At 42.1% G+C, this 18,229-nt stretch overlaps 1 long non-coding RNA gene across 1 annotated transcript; it reads left to right on the top strand.

The window, feature by feature from the left end:
* Window positions 1-677: 677 nt before the first annotated feature.
* Window positions 678-17,550, top strand: LOC122490040. Its single transcript, XR_006299069.1, has 3 exons — window positions 678-1,077; window positions 15,538-15,687; window positions 17,402-17,550. It is a non-coding gene; the product is annotated as an uncharacterized LOC122490040 (long non-coding RNA).
* The last annotated feature ends 679 nt before the right edge of the window (window positions 17,551-18,229 follow it).

An 18,229-nucleotide genomic window follows, 5' to 3' on the forward strand; every position in this document is an offset into this window, starting at 1 on the left:
ATATGCTCACCAGCCATCTGAGAGCAATTTCAGAGAACACCACCCAAAGAGCTGAGAAGCTTTAATGGCAGACATTCGCTTCATAAGGCAGAGCTCATGATCAACAGCTCACTTCCAGAGCATCAGGGGGCTGTTTGAAATGTTGTGCCCACACTTGTCCAGGATACGTTTTCAGAGGCTTTAGGCATGTACGCGACTTAAGCAAGGATTCATAAAATCATTCATTCTCTACATTTCATACCATAATGTGGATGCCATTCTACCATTCACAAAGAAAAATGAAAGACATGATGGAATTGAGGCCTGGAGTTGTCTCAACAGCCTCAGACAATAGGCTGAATCTCACAAAAATGCATCTCATTCTTTCAGGCCTTTGCCTAAATTGTATTTTTTAGCAAGGTCTTACCCAAACTTTGGACCATGTAACATGTCCGTGTGCTCCTGTAGCATCTTGCCCTGTCTCTTTCCTTTTTGCAGATTATAAATTTGTTGAGGGTGAGAATACATCTATCTCATTCACCATTGTATCCCTAGTGCCCACAGCAGTTCCTAGCATACAAGTCCTCGATGATTATTTGTTGCATTAATGAAAGCATCCACAAACCATTATGTATTCAAGATAAGAGCGCTGAATGCGTCATTAGAAGACATAGCAGGCGTGGTGGAGATCGTGATAGGCTAAGCAGCAAGCAGGTGTGACAGCAAGACCTGGAAGCGGATCAGTAATGAGCCAAGATTTCAAAAAATGTTTAGTATGTTGGCCACATAAATAAATTCAAAATTCCACCAAAAAAGGAGGGCATAGCTTTCCTCTTCCTTGGAATTTTGTATCCTGTTCTGGGGAAAGTGGCAAGCTGAAATTAATCCACAGGAGAGCTATTATGATCATGGGGTCTGAGAACCACGAAAGATGTCTGAACACCTGCAACCGATGAAAACCCAAAACTAAGATTCAGAGAGACCTGTAAGCAGTGGTCACATATTTGAAGTGCTGACCTGGAAAGAAAGGATTACACTTTTTATTGCATGCAATTCCGGAGGGCAGAGAAAGGACCAATGCGTATAAATTACAAAGAGGTAAGTTTTGGCTTGATAGAAGAAAAAAAATTCTAATAATTATAGCTATTTAAAAAAAGGAAATGTGCTTATTCAGCCTTTGAAAGTGGTGTTATGGAAAAATACTTAATGACAAAGGATGATAAAATCTGGTTCCAAAATATGGATGGCATGATTTTTTTTCAAAATAGAAGTATACACATGCACACACACGCGCGCGCACACACACACACACACATCTGGGTACATAGATCAAAATGTTAATAGTGGTTATCATGTGATAGTACTATAGATATTTTGGATTTTTATTTCATGCTTTTCTTTCTTGTTTTCTAAAATTATTGCAGTGATGAAGGATTATTTTTCTAATGACAAAAAAAAATACTGTACAACAAAAATTGTTGTTTTGGAACATGGGGAGTTCCTTTTTGCTGAAGGTGTTTGAGAAAAGCTTGTATTTGTTTTTATAACTCTTAGGGTGTCAAAGGATAGCCCTTATTTAGAAAGGAAAACATACCTTAGCTCTACCAGCTTTTAAGTTGTCTTTAGGTTCTGAGAGTCTATTGCACAAAGTATTAATTATGGATAACTATTATAATTATTAATAATATATAACATGTGTAGACATTAATTATTATTATTAATTATTAATAAGAAGTCATGGACTCTCATATTTGTTAGAGAGCTCAGAAGTCATCTTTTCTAGCCAATACAGATGGAATTGAAGAACCTTTAGGCAATAAGTGCAGGTAGATGATTGCATATGTCCAGGGACCTGTTGCCCATTTCAGCATGATCTACCCTTGTAGGTAAGAGACATGTCTGTCCCAAAAACACCCAGCCCAATGGTAGGTGAAGGAATTTAATACATTCCCAAGCGACAGAGGATGGCACATTCAAGTCTATGGCATTATTACTCCTCTCTGATCTTTCACAGTGAAAATAGAGAGGGGTTCTTCACTTTATTTATACAATATTGTTTCCTTGACTTGAAAATCTCATCTTTTTATAATTTTTATTTTTATTCATTTTTTTGAAAGAGAGAGAGAGCAGGAGAGGGGCAGAGGGAGAGAGAATCCTAAGCAGGCTCTATGCTCAGCTCTGAGCCTGACAAGGGGCTCAGTCTCACAACCGTGAGATCATGACCTGAGCCAAAATCTAGAGTTGGATGCCTAACCAACTGAGCCATCCAGGTGCCCCGAAAATTTCATCTTTTATTGCTTCAAAGCACAGACTGATTTTTTTTTCCTTTTTTTGTGTGTCTTGTGTACTGTCAGCAAATCTACTTTCTGTCTTTCACTCTACTCAGGATGTCTGAACATTGTTACATAGAGTGATTTTAAGTACAGACCTAAGCAGAACTCAAGACACCTAATTCTAAGGAAACCCTTGGGTAAAGTTTTAAAGTACAGGATACATTTTTCTTGAATACTGGAAGATGTCCAAATTCTCCTTGGGCATCCTCTTTCTGCTTCCCTCAGCGAGCCAGCGCCTTTCCAAAGTTTCTTCATTCCGCCACCTTAGAATCAAACTCCACTCTTTGGAAAGAGATCCGAAATATTTTCAAATCAGAGCCTACGGTAGAAAACCAATCAACTGATTCTGTAATTGTCTCATATAGGCCCTCCCCTGTGCAAGACCCCATGGAGGAAATAAAGTGATAGAAGACAGATCCTATTCTTATGAGCAGACAACTGTGTTGGGAAAACAAACTCATGAATCATGAAGTCACAAAGTAATATGTAGTAATTAACATTACAAACAGTAAATGCTATTGGTAAATACTACTTAAGTTCAGAAAATAAAATATAGTTATCTTGAAGCTGACAAATTTACAAGGTGATCAGATGAATGAGGAAGCCATTACATGGTGCACTAGAAAGGCTGGCAGAGGGGTGGTAGAGATTGCCACCCCAGCAGAACTCCAGAAAACTACCAAACAGGCCTGGTGGAAGGGATCAGTCAGTGCCCTGTGCAACTTAAGTGCCATCAAAGTGTTGTCTGTGGACCAGCATCCTCTAGACCACTCAGGAGCTTGTTAGAGATGCGGAATCGAGGCCCCTCCCCCAGAACTACTGAATCGAAATCTATATTTTAACAAGATCCTTGGATGATCCACATGCACACTAAAGTTTGAAAAGCTCAGGTCTAAACAATGGAAGTCTGCCTACTTTCTTCACACTGGAGCTCTGAGTATATAAAAATGGCTTGCTTTTTAACACAATTATTACTTTGTCACCTGTGATTGTCAGTTGCAAATTTAGCTCATTGCTTGACTTTGTTTCTAATTTATTTCCCCTCAATATCTCCTATTCATCAAGGGAGGTGATCAAGAACGGCTGACGTATTTTCAGCTCCAACCCAGTATCCAGGGAACTACCCTATGTTCTACACTAGGGGGTGTGTGAGGACTGGGATTTGGAATCTTCTAGGCCACCTTCTCCTCAATGATTTTTATCAGCTACTGCCCCCTTGCTCCAGAATTGGTTTTCCAACGTCATTACTTGGAAGAATGAGAGCAGTTCCTACAAGCCTCCTCTCTACACTCACAAACCAGGCCATTTCCTCAACCATGGCTGCTTTGTCCACTCGCCACTATAGGCCCATTTGCTTGAGGGACACACATGCCATGATCTATCCACAAGGAGGGCCACCTCTGGAGCATCCTGTGTGGAACCAGGGACCAAGAGAAGGAGAAGCATTGCATTAAATACAAGAGCACATCAGAAGCCTTTCACTCAGTATTGCTGCTTTCTTTTCTGGTGGGTTTCTCATTTTATCCCCTTATGCAGCACTGGGTCTTTGACAGATCTCCTCTTCAGATGCCATGTCAGAAGGCCACAGTCTTTCATCATCTAATTAAAAAAAAAAAAACATTAGAATTCTGTTCTTTCATTTAAAGATATTAAGAGACCCACAGACAGAGAGCACTAAGTGATGTGTGGATGAGGAATCCAGAGTCCTCTCTGGATTCCCCACTAAGTTACTCACTCAACCTTTGGCCTGGAACATAAGTAGAAAATTTAACATTTCATTTCTTTAGGAAGTCTTTCCTTTTCCACAGTAGAACCCAATACTCTCCCTTTGGTTGTGTTCTAGAGAAGGTCTAGTAAAGCCAAGTTACTCTGAGTCCACAAAGTTTGTCGTTGCTCATCCACAGTGCCCTTGGCATCTTGGCAGGATGCAACTCATAAATGCATTTTGGAAATTGCTATAAATTTCCAGTGGTATAAGGGTCTTCCGCCTCCAAAAAGCCTTTGTTCTGGTAGGATGCTTTAAACAATAATCTCGCTGCATTTATTCCTAATAGGGCTCTATTTCAAATTTCAAAACTTGTGACTATTTGTATCAGTGTCCAACCCCACACTTTAACAAATTGGAGCCCACTCCAAAGTAAAATTAAAACGGTTTCAAAGACTGACAGAAAAACATTTTTTTTTTTGGCAGGGAATAACAGGAAGCCAGAAGGAATAGAGGAGAAATCCAGTGGAGAGTGTAAAGCAGTGAGAGACCTTTTCCATATGTGTGGCCATTAAAGAAATTATTACGATTCCTTATGTTGCATATGTAGAACACAGCTCTATCTCATAATAAAAATAGTCTCCTTTTTTTTTTTTTGCCATTCCCGCAGATATTACCAAAGAATTTGTCCTATAAAAGAGAAATGATATGATGAAGCAACCATATAGAACATAAGAAGTAGGGCCCAGGGCTACACAGTACACCCAGCCGACACCCGGTAATTTCAAGTGGATCACAACACTTGACTTAAATATGCCTGTGACACAGAGTGGGTTTCGTCTGCATAAATTCAGAACTGGCTTCCTCAGGCTCCTTGTCATAAATATGTAAAATATTTCACGGCACAGTCCCATGGGTCCTAAAACACTCGATCCTCAGTCCTGTTTTATATGAAAGTGTTTCCCCTTACATACCAGCCCCCTCAGCAAGAGAACATGGCATCTCCAGCATCTCCTGGTTATATTCTAATCAGATGACTAAACAGCCATTCTGTTGACCTTTCCTCCCATTACCTTTCCTTTCATTTCATGATGTCATGTGTTGACCTCAAATGGAGAAAGAAGTTAGATGAAATATCATTATATACTGTGTACTCATCCCCAAACCTTTTCTGCCCTTTACTCCCAGAAGAACACGGTCGTTGCCCAGTTAACTTCCGTTTAGGCTGGATACTCCTCAAGTCTTCCTCTAGTGAAGAGAATCTGGCTTTCCGGATGAGCCAAGGACTGAAGCAAACACTCCTTTAGCTCATTCATTTCCTCAGGAGTTTAGATATTTTTTTTTAGTTGGGAAATTCTCTAATTACCATAAATACAAATATTAGTGGGGCTGCATATGCTGCATCAGGCACACAAGAGCCAAGTGCCTATAGGTACTGGGTCTCACCAATAACCATTTTTTTTCATGGTGATAGTTTCTGTTTCTTTAAGTTAGCAAGTAGAAAAGGAACCATCCCATTTGCATTTAAAAAAAAGTCTAGTGTCCAGTTTTGTATGACTAAGAAGAGAAGGAAAACCATTCTAAGCTGGGGAGCAATCGTAGCAGAAACAGAGAAAGGAAACCAGAGGACTGGGTTCAGAGAACTGTGAAGAAAGTTATCAGACCCACGCAAAGCTACATGTGGCAGTGGCAGGGGGAAATCTTTCTGGATGGGTGGGTAGGACAGTGTAGAGGGTGCCCTGAGAGCTAGATGAAGGGTCATGGTCATAGTGACATAGGCAGTTGGGAACCATGTCGTGACTTTGAGTAGAGTTGAAGCCTGCTGACAAAGGGTAAGTTTAGGCATGCAGATTGGATTGGAGCCACAGATGTCTACAGTGAAACTCAGTGTCTTTTCAAAGTCCTTTTGGTTAAAAGTATCATAAAGCCAGAGAAGTCAGCCTAATCATTAAATAGGAATTTTTTATAAAGATGCAAAGTCATCTTCAGAACCCAATAGAAGGAAGTGTATCCAGGCCTCTTTTCACTCTGCTATCCTCTGTATATTTGCAATTTTCTTTTCCCCCACAGACCAGCTTGTTCTGCTTCTCTCTGCAGATGACCACCTTGGCTCCCAAATGCATGTCTGAGCCAAACTCAGATAATTCCTACGAGAAAGAATATGATTGTGCACCTTGGGTCAGTAGGTGCTCTGATGGAATCCATGATCAAAGTGGAGGGGACTCAGTGAATAAATGGTTACCTGAGTTGATCTTGTGGAGAGGAGGATGATTCCTATAGAAATGTAGTTACATCATGGCCTCGGCAGGGACTCTGAAAAGTGTTTACAATGACTGGCCAGAAGTCTGCTGGTGTATTTCAATCCTACTTGGTGTCAGTAAAAATGAAAAAAATTTATATATAAATATAGGAAATTTTTGTCTTATTCCTGTAACAGGGCCAGTTTAGGACACATGGATTGTCAGCCACGGGCGCAGCATCAGCATAAGGTGGTCTGGGCAAAGCTGAACAGGGAAGAGGCATTTACACAAGACTGCCTGAGATGTTGTGCACCGTGCTGGGGTCGGAAGAATTCAAAGACCTATAGAGATTTTCTACTTAGAATAACCCAGAAGATCACATGTGTGCTGGCTTTTTCCTTTAATGTGGAGATGAGTGTGGGGTTCTTAGAGAGCTAAGCAAGACCTGACAATTCCCAAAACATGGGAGGAAGAGTTTGCCCTCAGTACATTCACAGTATTATTAATCACTTCCCCAAATAGTTACTAAGGTCCTAGTCTGTTCCCTATTGTAGTGTTGAATTTGGGGCTATCAAGACAAAGAGGCTATCCCTAGGCTATGCCGGGGAAACTGGGCCCAGCATTGTGGGAAGTCCCCTCTGGGGTTCTGAAGGGAACTTGATGCCAGGAAGTTTCTAGTCTCCTCTCAGCTTCCTTTCCACAGCTCAAAGGAGCACGTGCTCCTTCCACCCTCCTCTTCTGCCTGCCAGAATTTCCAGATTTGTTCTGTTTTGCAGTTGCATCAAGCCACACTCAATTCCAATCCTAGCAGAAGGCATAAATTAACATTTTATTATGTGTACTTATTAGGGTCTCTTAAAGTAGACATGCAAATGTAAGGCTCCCATAGTAAATTACAGCATACCCAGATTAACTGAAAATAAGCCAGGTTGTCCTGGCCAAGCCCTTGGAAAGCAACACCTCGCTGAGCTATCCTGGGATAGACACTCACCTCAGCTTCTGCCCCCAGTTGTTTACCCTGGCAGTTGGCCATTTCCGGCTCCGTTTGGCACCCCAGACCTCTCTGTCCAGCTGCCATTGGCTCATATGACTCCTGGTTGACTTTCATTTACAAGGAACCAATTTCACAAGCAGCTGTAGGTGAGCCTTTTATAGGCCTCTGGCGAGTGAGCGAGAGGCCTCGGAGCCTTCTCCTTCAAGCAGCTGGACAAATACATCTGCCTTGGCCTTCCACAGGGACCAGGCTATTTTGAGGCTGCCCTTGATTGGCTCTTCTTATTACTGTGCCTTTAATTCTAGCTTATAGCTCTTAAAACCTTATATAACAGGAACTTCAGGCTAGATGGAGTTTGATTTGATTTGGCTTGGCTCTAGTGGAGGAATTAGTAAAACCCAAAGTGAGAACTACTTGATATACCACTCATAGTTCTACCAGGTTGACTTTTAAGCTACTCTAAGGTATTTCTTTCCTAAATGCTGATTTGCTCATACATTTTTGTGCATTCACTGGGGAGACGTGGACCGGGGAAGGAGGAAAAGAAACTTTTCGATGGCCCCTTGACTTTTTGAGGTTCTCTTTTGTATCCCTTGTATTTGATATTATAAACATCTGCCTTCTTGTGAGCCTATGCGGGCAGTCCCACCCAGTAGTGAGAGAAGGCAGTAAAGGAACCGAAGACTGGAGGCTTCCATAGCTCCTCCACAGGCATTGGCCATTGATTGGAAATCCTGGTTCTAACCTCAAAGGTGAGAGAGTTGGATTCCAGCGGCAGCCTATGGGCTCGTGTACACAACAAGCAATTGCAGGGTGTAATGTTGGGGCCTCCTCGCCTTGGAGGTTATGCCCAAAGCCACCTTCTAGTGGGTCCTGTGTAGTGAGGGTGTCTAGAATTGCCCCCCGATTCCTGCCCCCTGCTTCCAGGTGAAGACTGTATGAACCACCCCACCCCCCACAACCCCTGTGGTTCTCATGAAGTGAACGTGCTCTTTCCAAGTGCTCAAGGACACTGCTGTCCACAGGAGTGCCGGTCGGCAGGTCCTGGTTTTCCCCTGCCATGTTGCTCTGCTTGATTTTTACTTCCAAGCAGATGTCTCTGAACCTCCCTCCTCCCTTCTCCCACCTCTACTCCAGCTTTTCCACTTCCTTTCTGTCCTGATTTCACTCAGTTTTTCTTAACATCTCATTCATTTCACCTCTCTGCTCTGTAGAGAGCTATGCGCGGTTCTTACCTTCCCCCAGTGGCATTTAAAGTGTTTCTTAGTGCAAAACATCCTATTCATTGCCATAGAAACAGGAAGCTCAGTGTGGAAGAAAAAGAAAAAAAGAAGTCTGGGAGTCTGAGCTTTGCAATTCTGTTATTTTGCCCAAATCCATAAATGGCAACGTGCTGGGAGGCATGCAAAAGCCTGCTCACCGCTGGGACAAGAGAAGTCAGGGCCTCCCATTCTAGGAAACTGGGCACATGTTTTAAACGCTGGTTTAAGCCCAGAGAACCAGCTTAGGCAGCAAAGATCTCTGCTTTTCCCTCCTATCTGAGCTCCCAGCTGAGTCGAGAAAAGTCAGACAAACCTGCATTCTATGATCATGTCTGTGTCTCAGGAGCTGCGGCACCCAGGACATTTGCTGGACCCCTCGCAGCCTTCCCAGCTGTAGAACAAACATCCCCACAGCCTTCAGGTCAGGATCACATGAAAGCATGTGGAGTTGCAGCCTCTTTGCTCCCCTCGATGGACTCACCATTTCCTCATCACACCCTTGGACAGCACTGAGTTTAGATGATCTGTACATCGGGCCATCTCTCAGATATAAAACCAGAAGAACTTCATTCACATTCACATTGTTCCTAAAATAAAGTCAACAAGCCACAGTTTCCCTCGATAGGCAGTAAAATGTGTTTAATGTTTACATCTTCATGAAGAATCTTCAAACCATTGTTTTCAAAGATGTATCTTCAGCTTACCCTCAACTCTGCCCTTTTCTTCTGGGTCCTCAAGCACGCAGGGCCATTATTTCTATGCTGACAATGGGCCAGCTGACTGCATAGACTAGAGCTTCAAGCTCAGGACGTGAAGTTTGCTGGTTCAGTCTCTATGGAGCAGTGGGTTTCTCAGAGGCAATCTATATTCCATTTCCAGAAGTGCACCCTACTTTCAAGCAACTGCCTGTGATCCGACTGTGTTTTCTCAGATTCTGTATCTGTCTAGTTGGTATCCATTAATCACAAGCTGAACTAGGGGCCAAAGCTGTTTACATCTCCCCTGTGATCCAGCTTTTGCAGGGGCACAAAAATCATATTAGAGACTCTCCAGCCAGTTCTGAGCCCATACCCCAGCCACCTCTCTTGATTAATGCTAACTCACCAAACCAATGTTCCCTCTGCTCTAAATCACCCAGACCCAGGTACAAGGTAACTAAACACCACCCTTATAGCCGAAAGCCTCTGGATATCATTCAACCCAGCCAATCCTAAGCCGTTGGCCCTGCCCTGCTCTGCCCTGCCCCTCCCATGGAAAGCACAAGAAAGGCTCTGGGCTATCCTTTCCCCTGGATCCTACATCTGACTCCTGATCAAACCTGGTACTTTCCCATGTGGCCCTGCATGACATGGCATGTCCCCTCCACTTGGAAACTGTAAGCAATGAAAATCTTTCAATAGCATTAGCCTCTCTGTGCCATCACCCGATCACCTTTATAAGTTAAGACCCAGGCAGAAATCAACTTTGCCCACACCGGTTTTTTCAGCTACAAGAATATCCTGGTAAGGAGATGTAACTGTCTCATCGCATATACGTCACAGCTGTGGAAGGACCGTCCCGAGGCATGTTTATTGGTGCCAGTTCAGCAGCATCTTCATCTATAAATAGAGTGACCATATGTCTCACTGTGCCCTGTAGAGTCCAAGTTTATCCACCAACCTGGGCAATTAATAGGGCCCTCGTTCACTCCCAGAGCAATCCTAGTTTAGAATGTATATCATACAGTTACCCTAATACAAAGCACCAAAAATTAGTCACCCATTAAATAGGTAAATGTCTTTGTTAGAGAGGACTAATTGCAATGTAAACACTTAGTCCCACATTTCCACTTGAGGAAAAGGTCTAAATGAACATTGCAGACTTTCTAAAAATATAAGTGTTTGTCTTCACGTAATATGCAAGAAGTTAAAGAGGAAAAACCAGCTGCACGAAGTATATACACAAAGCAAAGAGATGAATCATGATCACTCCGAGGTTTCGTTCGTGAGACCTGAGAGAGACAGTGGTACCGTCCGCCATGTCTGAAAAGTTGGATAGGGATAGGAGTCACTATGCGCCAGCCAATTGTGCCGCCTTCTCCATGTGTTGGTTTTATTTATTTTTTAAGGTTTATTTATTTATTTTTGAGAGCGAGAGAGAGAGACAGAGACAGAAAGAGAGCGAGTGGGGGAGGGGTAGAGAGAGAGGGAGAGACAAAATCCCAAGCAGGCTCTGTGCTCCCAAGCACGCTCACCATGAGAGCATGACCTGAGCCAAGATCAAAAGTTGGATGCTTACCTGACCGAGCCACCCAGGCACCCCTCTCCATGTGTTTTAATGTTTAGTACCTGAGACTAGATGTAGGCACTCAATCATCCCACAATATATTTTGTCTCTAATAAGTTCTGGAATTTGTTCTAAATCCCAGGGATACAATTAGAATCAGCTTCAGTTCCTATCCTCAAGAAGCTTATTCTATAAAGGGAAAAGTTAGCATACAGAAGTATTGCAAAAGGTGTGAGGACAAGCTATTACAAGTCCATTTAAGAGAAGCACTTACCCTAGTCCTGGGAGCTATAAGTAACTTTTCAGTTTAAATTTGGAGTGCGTTGTGGGAGAGAGGAGAGTGAATTATAAGACCCTTGTAGTAGCTGAACTGATGATTGTAGAGCCCATTGGAAGGTTCCAGAAGCAAAAGGCCAGTATCCAAGGGTATTGGAACACCAGTCTAGGGGGACAGTCTAATATCGAGCATCCCAATAAACAGGATACAATGACACCTGAATGCTATGAAGGTCTGGCCACAAGTCTTAGCATTTTTTGGCATTGAGAAATGAGGAATGTTCAGTCCCTAAGCAACCTACATTATTCCTTAGGCTCTAGGACTGGTGCTGATAGCTGCCTTTAAGATCATCAACCTCAGTTCCGTGGAAGGGAAGGATCAGCTGTGTCACAGGGACCACTTCTTCGCCATTCTCCCAGGGATGTCTGTCGAAGGCCGTTTATAATCAAGCCCTAAAAATCTATGACACGCAGCTGCACTGTGATGGCATATACGTCAATGAGAAAAATTCATGATTTAGGAATGCATCTGAACTATGTTTTGCTTCTCCACACCCTAGTCAGATGCAGGGTTGTTTTGGTCCTCTACAGAGTTATAAATAAAGAGCCAGCTCTAAAGATTTGCTGAAGCAAACCCGAGGCTGGAGGAGCAATCCTTCTTAATTGACCTGACTTGCACAATGTTTTTGGCATATGGTCTTGCTCTCCCCAGGCAAAGAGAACTCCTATAAAAAGAAATACATAATATTGGCCCTAGCATTATTTTGGAGTCCTGGAATGTCAGACACAGAAGGAACATTAGAGATCTTTCTGCCCTACACTTTTATCTGAAAGCTGAAGATGCCAGACATTGTAGAGCTGTTTAATGGAAGTCCTCAGCTGGGATTCTTTTTTATTTCAGGAGCAAACACAATTAGATTCAACACCTTGGAAACCAGAATTCTGTTATATTGCTGAGGTATAGGTAGTGATCTCTATTGTATGATTAGTACACTTAGACTATTCTGTACCTCAAAGCATTCAATGGCTCAAAATATAGCCCCCGGGATCTCCAGGGCCCATCATGAGGCATATCATTAGTGTTCCCTACTTGGGATCCCTTCTCCTACCCATTATCAAATTTCCTCCTTATGCTCCCTGTTATCAGAGCTATGGCAGATAAGAACTGGTCTGATAAACTTATTCATCCCGAGATACTCACGTATGCTAATATTCTTTTTTTTTTTTCAGTTTATCTATTTATTTTGAGAGAGAGAGACTGCGAGCAGGGGAGAGGCAGAAAGAGAAGGAGAGAGAGAATCCCAAGCAGGCTCCACACTGTCAGCACAGAGCTCCGTATGGGGCTCAAACTCACGAACTGTGAGATCACTACCAGAGCGGAAATCAAAAGTCAGACGCTTAACTGACTGAGCCACCCAGGTGCCTCACATCTGATAATATTCTAATGAGAGTAAATTCATAAAATATTTACCTACTGAATCACATTTAAAAAACTAGAAGCCAGGATTTTTTAGTGTGAAGAGCCAGGCATTGCACTGACCATTTTAAATATATCAGCTCATTCAGTCATGACAACTCTACAAAATATCACATTATTCCTATTCTTTGGATGAGGAAAGTCAGGTTAGGACTGGTTACTCAATGTCATATTATTAGTAAGTGGCAATAATGGGATTTGAACCCAGGCTATTTGAATTCAAAGTCTACGTACTTTATCACAGTACCTGCAATGAAGCAGCTACTCCATGAATTGTGAGGACTACAAACAATAAAACAATGACAATGGCATGTCTGCTATCGTGCATTTCCCCAAGGCACAAATTATGACCCTTTCGATGATGACAAATTCAAGTCCCTTTCATTAGCCTTTGTGTTGAGAGTTTAACTAAACTACTCTCCATAATGCTGCTGCCTTGGCATCCATTTGGTGTGGCCAAGTGGTCTGCGGGGGCCCTGGACTGATACAAGCCCCTCATGCAAGCACGTGCCCTAGACAATAGCTCTCAGAGTCACAGATAAATACAAATTCCTGATGTGACTCCCCACACCACGCTGGTGATAGTCTCCCCCACCTCCCAGGGACTTCCCCTTGTGCATCCCTTAGATAAGACCCCCATGAAGCTCCTTTTGGTTTGAATAGACCAGATAAGCCTTAGCCTGGGAACCCCAAAGCACTCTATTCCGGGACCCTCACAAAGGCGTGAACCTCAGGTCCTGCCTTGCTCTCTGCCTGCACCCTGCCTTGGCCTCCCACTGTGGTCCCTGGAGGCATACCATGTAGCTCCTCTAGGACCTGTGGGTAAGAAACTTCTCTCTTTCAATTCCCTTGTGGGTTTTGCTGAACCTGCGGCTCACCATCCAACACCCCAGGGCACTGCTTAACAAAGTCACTGCTTCGACAAAGTCACAGCCCCTCTGCTTCCACTTTCTCAGAAGCTTCCTGGACTCTCCATTCACTGGTTTAATACTGATTATTTGGGCAGATAGTTCAGTAGATACCAGCGGCCAGTAAAGACCTCTTTGACTCAAATCTGCCTCCACTTTTCCAAGAAGAAGTGCAACGTCTGCTTCCATCTTCCCTGCCCTGTTTGTAGTTGGATCATCTTCATAACTGTCATTACTGATCTGTTTCCTCCCTTGGGATTCTGCTCATATGCCACAGGCCCCTGGAAACAGTGTCTGTCACAGCAAAGGGCTGTGAACTGGCCCTAAACCACACCGGCAACCCCATCACCCCTTGAGCTTCCCCTTCCCTCACTCCTAGCTCTACTCTGCTAGTTAACTTCTTCATCTGCAGCCTGAGAATTTGTGCTGTGCAAAGGAACACAGGACAAACCCCAGAACACACTACACATTTGACTTTCATGAAGACAACAGTAACCTCTAGGCCCAGATGTGCTCAAGGTCTGAGAAGGGTCCCATTGCATCAGCCTCCCTGAGACACTCAGCCACTCTGGCACCACCACACATGGCCATACTGCCTGTTGTGGTGGGGGGTGGGGGGGTTACCATCTCTACCCATCTCTGGAGCTTCTGCAGCTGCCTACATTTCTTTAATCCAATCAAAGCTACACTGTCCTGTTTCTTTTCTCATCATGATGAGATTGCCAGAAGCAAGATATTCATCCTTTCTGGCAAACCCATCTCTCTCAAGAAAGACCATCTCTGAGGCTGCCTAGCTTTCCTTACCTGTCTAGACTGTCCAGGGACTGTCTCAGGTAAGACCCCACTCCTTGGTACTTTCCCATATCATTCACACTCTCTCACTCTTTCCAAAGTCCTTGGGGGCAATTCAGTGTCCTTGATAATGTCTTGATTGCGAAGGAGAGCCTCACTTCCCACCATGTAATAGAAGGGCATGGTGCATAAAGGCTGAGCTCTATCCACAACACTCAACCAAGGACCTACTCTCTTGTTTTCTCGAATAAGCCACCTCTAAACCCTCTCTAGGAAAGACAACACTTAGAAGTTCCCTGTGCAATTCTTGCCAAAATTATAATTCCATTTTTTCTTTGAAGGTAGGCAGAATTACCACCACCACCACCACTCCACACACAGAGATGTTCACATTCCATTTCTAGAAACCTATGGATAAGATTATCTTACCTGGCAAAGAGAACCTTGGGGGTGTGATTCAGTTAAGTGTCTTGAGATGGGGAGAATTGATGAGACTATCCATGTGTGTCCAGTCTAATCACATGGGTTTTTTTAACAACAGAGAACCTTTCCCAGCTGTGATCAAAGAACAATAGGGTAATAGAGATGAGACATTGCTAGCTTTTAAGATTGGGAGCAAAAAAGCTGCAAGTGAAGGAATGCAACCTCCACAAGCTGGAAAAGGCGAGAAAACAAATTCTCCCTTAGACCTTCCAGAAGGAGCACAGACCTTCAGACACCTTGATTTTACCCCCAGTGAGACCTGGGTTGGCCTTCTGACCTCCAGAAGTGTAAGGTAATAAAGTTGTAGTGTTTTAAGCTACTAAGTTTGTGGTAATTGGTTATGGCAGCAATAGAAACCTAATATAGGCTGAAAAAAGAGTAACAGGCAATTCAAAGCCTTTGTCTTCTCAGCGTCCCATTAGACTAGACATTAGCAAATGACTCCCTCTCAACTGGCACTTATCTTTCAATAAGCAACTGTTACAACAACTGTGAAAAATACCAAATAAATTTCAAGAAAGAAAGAAAAAATGTACAATGTCATCATTATCCAGGCTACTGAGGAATGTATATTGCTATGGATAGAAAAAGGCATGGACTGGTATATGTTAACTCCTGAGATCATTTTCAATGCAAAGTGATAAACTTAACATGAAAGTTCATTTTTTTATTACAAAGTACATGAGTACATTACAGAGTTAGGAATTTTGTTTGTGAGGTTCTGAAAGACATAAAATGGTGCTGAAGAATTTTTGAGATTGTTTGGAGTCAGGGCATCTTGGATGATCTCAACTCGCTATTGAACCTGAAAACTTGTTCACAGACCCCTGAGAACTCCATATCGTGGTGTTCAGCGATTGTGTAAAGTCCAATCACCAAACTCTTCCAGGAGAGAGAATGTGACTCAGTGCTATCCCAGTATGTAATGAAGCTTCACCAAACTGGCTCAAGAGCATTTAAAGTAAGTGTCAAGGTAACTGATGCTTCCTCTTATCATTAGTGTTTCATTTTATATCCTTTTTCAAATACTAAAAAAGTGATTTTTCAGGGGTGTCTGGGTGTCTCAGTCAGTTCAGCATCAGACTCTTGATTTTGGCTCAGGTCATGATCTCACAGTTCATGGGATTAAGCCCCATGTCGGGTTCCATGCTATCAGCAGAGCCTGCTTGGAATTCTTTCTCTCCCTGTCTTTTTTGCCCCTCCTGTGCTTGTTCTCTCTCCCTCTCTCTCTCTCTCCAAATAAATAGATAAACTTAAAAACAAATAATTAAACAAATAATTAATAAATAAGCCATTGTTCCCTTCTTCCCTGCCTCCAGCCTTGAATACGGCTTTAAAAAGTTTCATATTCCCTCTTACTATTTACTTTTATTTATAAAATTGTGAAAAATTGAGTCAATAAAAATTCCTGCCATTTACTGAGTAACTACTATGTGCTAAGCACCTGACATTCACTGTCTCATTTAATCTCTTAACTAAAGGTTATTATTCCTATTGATTGGAAAGTGAAACCAAGACTCGGGAAATTCAAGTAACATGCCCAAACTCACAGAGGAGAGAGGTGGCAAAAGTCAGAGCACCTTCCTTCCTTAGTCAGAGGCCTTTTAGTTTCATATATTATTCTCCATGTTTCTTGAACGTGAAATATTCACATTAAATGGATCAGTAACTGGCAAGTCCAGTGATAGGTCATGAGTCCATTTCCCCAACCCAGGTTAGGGGTTCCCCTGAGCAGCACACAAAGAGGCTTCCGTCTACAGGATGGACAAACACAGAATTAATAAAGTTTTCCTTGTTTCTCAGTGTGGCTTCTGTCACTCTGTGATTACTTTTCTTTTGTGAGGGGTCCTCCTTAGAACCCCAGAAGGGTAGAAATACCTACATGACTTGAAGGTACCTATCACAATTGAGGGTCACAATTAACTCACCATTTCTATCAGGTAAGAAAACAATGTTGTTTGGTTACTAAGATAGAACGCCTCATTCTTTACTTTGTTGCTTTAGTTTTATTGAAATAATACCATTTCAATAAATACTCCAAAACTATCTTATTAAATATTTTATTGAATTTCAAGAAAACTATTTTGTTGGGATAGTTTTAAAGAAATAGTATGCTGGTGCCATGTAAATTGAACAACTTAGTCAAGAGAGTTAGCCCCCAGATACTCCCTCTCCTACCATTTACCCTCCACTCCGCATCAAAACAGTCATTGCATAGGGGTTTTCTACAGCAATGATTGCTGGAGAACAATTCCTAACTCATTCTCCTTTCTGAGCTTTCCTTTAGCTGTCTTACTTCTGCTCCTTCTGTGATTTCAGAAACCATTTTTAATTTCCTCAATTTGCTGTAGAGTTGCCATGATGTTATGATATCCTTGTGAATCACATTACAAGCCCTGGAGCCCATTTCAGATAGGTAGATTTACACAAAGAATTGGTAATAAGAGTATGATTGCATCGGCTGCTATAGAAATGACCAAGCATAAAGTAAAGGGAATTGGTTTCTTTCTGTTTCCATTCGCTAAGGAGCCAACTTTGGTTAATTTGTATGGTAATAAATATCTGTAACAGTTTACCACTTATACCGGTATATAATTAATATAATACAATTGTTCTTCAATCTGTCTATGGCAGTAGATAAAAGAAACAGGAGAGGTGATGAGAAAAAACTGACTTTTTTTTTTTAGGATCATATTTACAGGCTCAGAAGAATCACAAAGACCATGTGCAACATACCTATAGTTGGATCAAAATAGAAGAGTAATGGCTTGTGAGGAAGTAAGTCACTTCTTGTGGAGGTTATCCTAATGCAAGGAATAAAAAAGAAAGCAATCGATCTGGGATCTGGCCTTTGGTTTTCTGATTTAGGGTTCAGGGGTAGAAGTAAGAAAACCTGCATTCTGTTCCTGTACTTGGTACTCACTTCCCCAGGGTCTTTTAGGGATACAAATAATGAAACAGCAGGAGATTGTAAGCAAGAAGACACAAACTTCCTTCTAAAACATTGGACAAGATTGGGATGTTCTACAAACTAACAGAGAGTGAAATTCAGGAAAGATGATATTGGCAAACAAAAATCTTTATGCAAACTCAATATCAAAAAATCTAGCTACCTATAATTTGTCTCAAAAATGCCTGAAGTGAAATGTAGGAACTATAAACAAGACTGATGAAAAATAAATTGTAGAATTTGCAGGTGCTGGTCTAGGTGCAATCAGACCTCAAACACATTCAGATTTAATATCAAATTTCTTGATGCAAAATATTCCCCAAGGGAAGATGAGAAAACCTTAGTATATTAAAATAAAAAATATTGTCTTTATTATAAGGGCAAATGATACTTGCACATATAGAATCTTATTGGAAGTTATTATTTTCCCCAAATATCAGGGTTTCTAACACCTATCTCAGGGTAATGATTTTGCTCTCATTTCTAAAGTTTACCAAACACATTACAAATTATCTTGAATGGGCTGTAGTGTGGGAAGATGAAGGCAAGATACTATTATTTTTTT

This window comes from Prionailurus bengalensis, chromosome B2 (assembly GCF_016509475.1).
Source record: "Prionailurus bengalensis isolate Pbe53 chromosome B2, Fcat_Pben_1.1_paternal_pri, whole genome shotgun sequence".
Classification (NCBI taxonomy): Eukaryota; Metazoa; Chordata; class Mammalia; order Carnivora; family Felidae; genus Prionailurus; species Prionailurus bengalensis.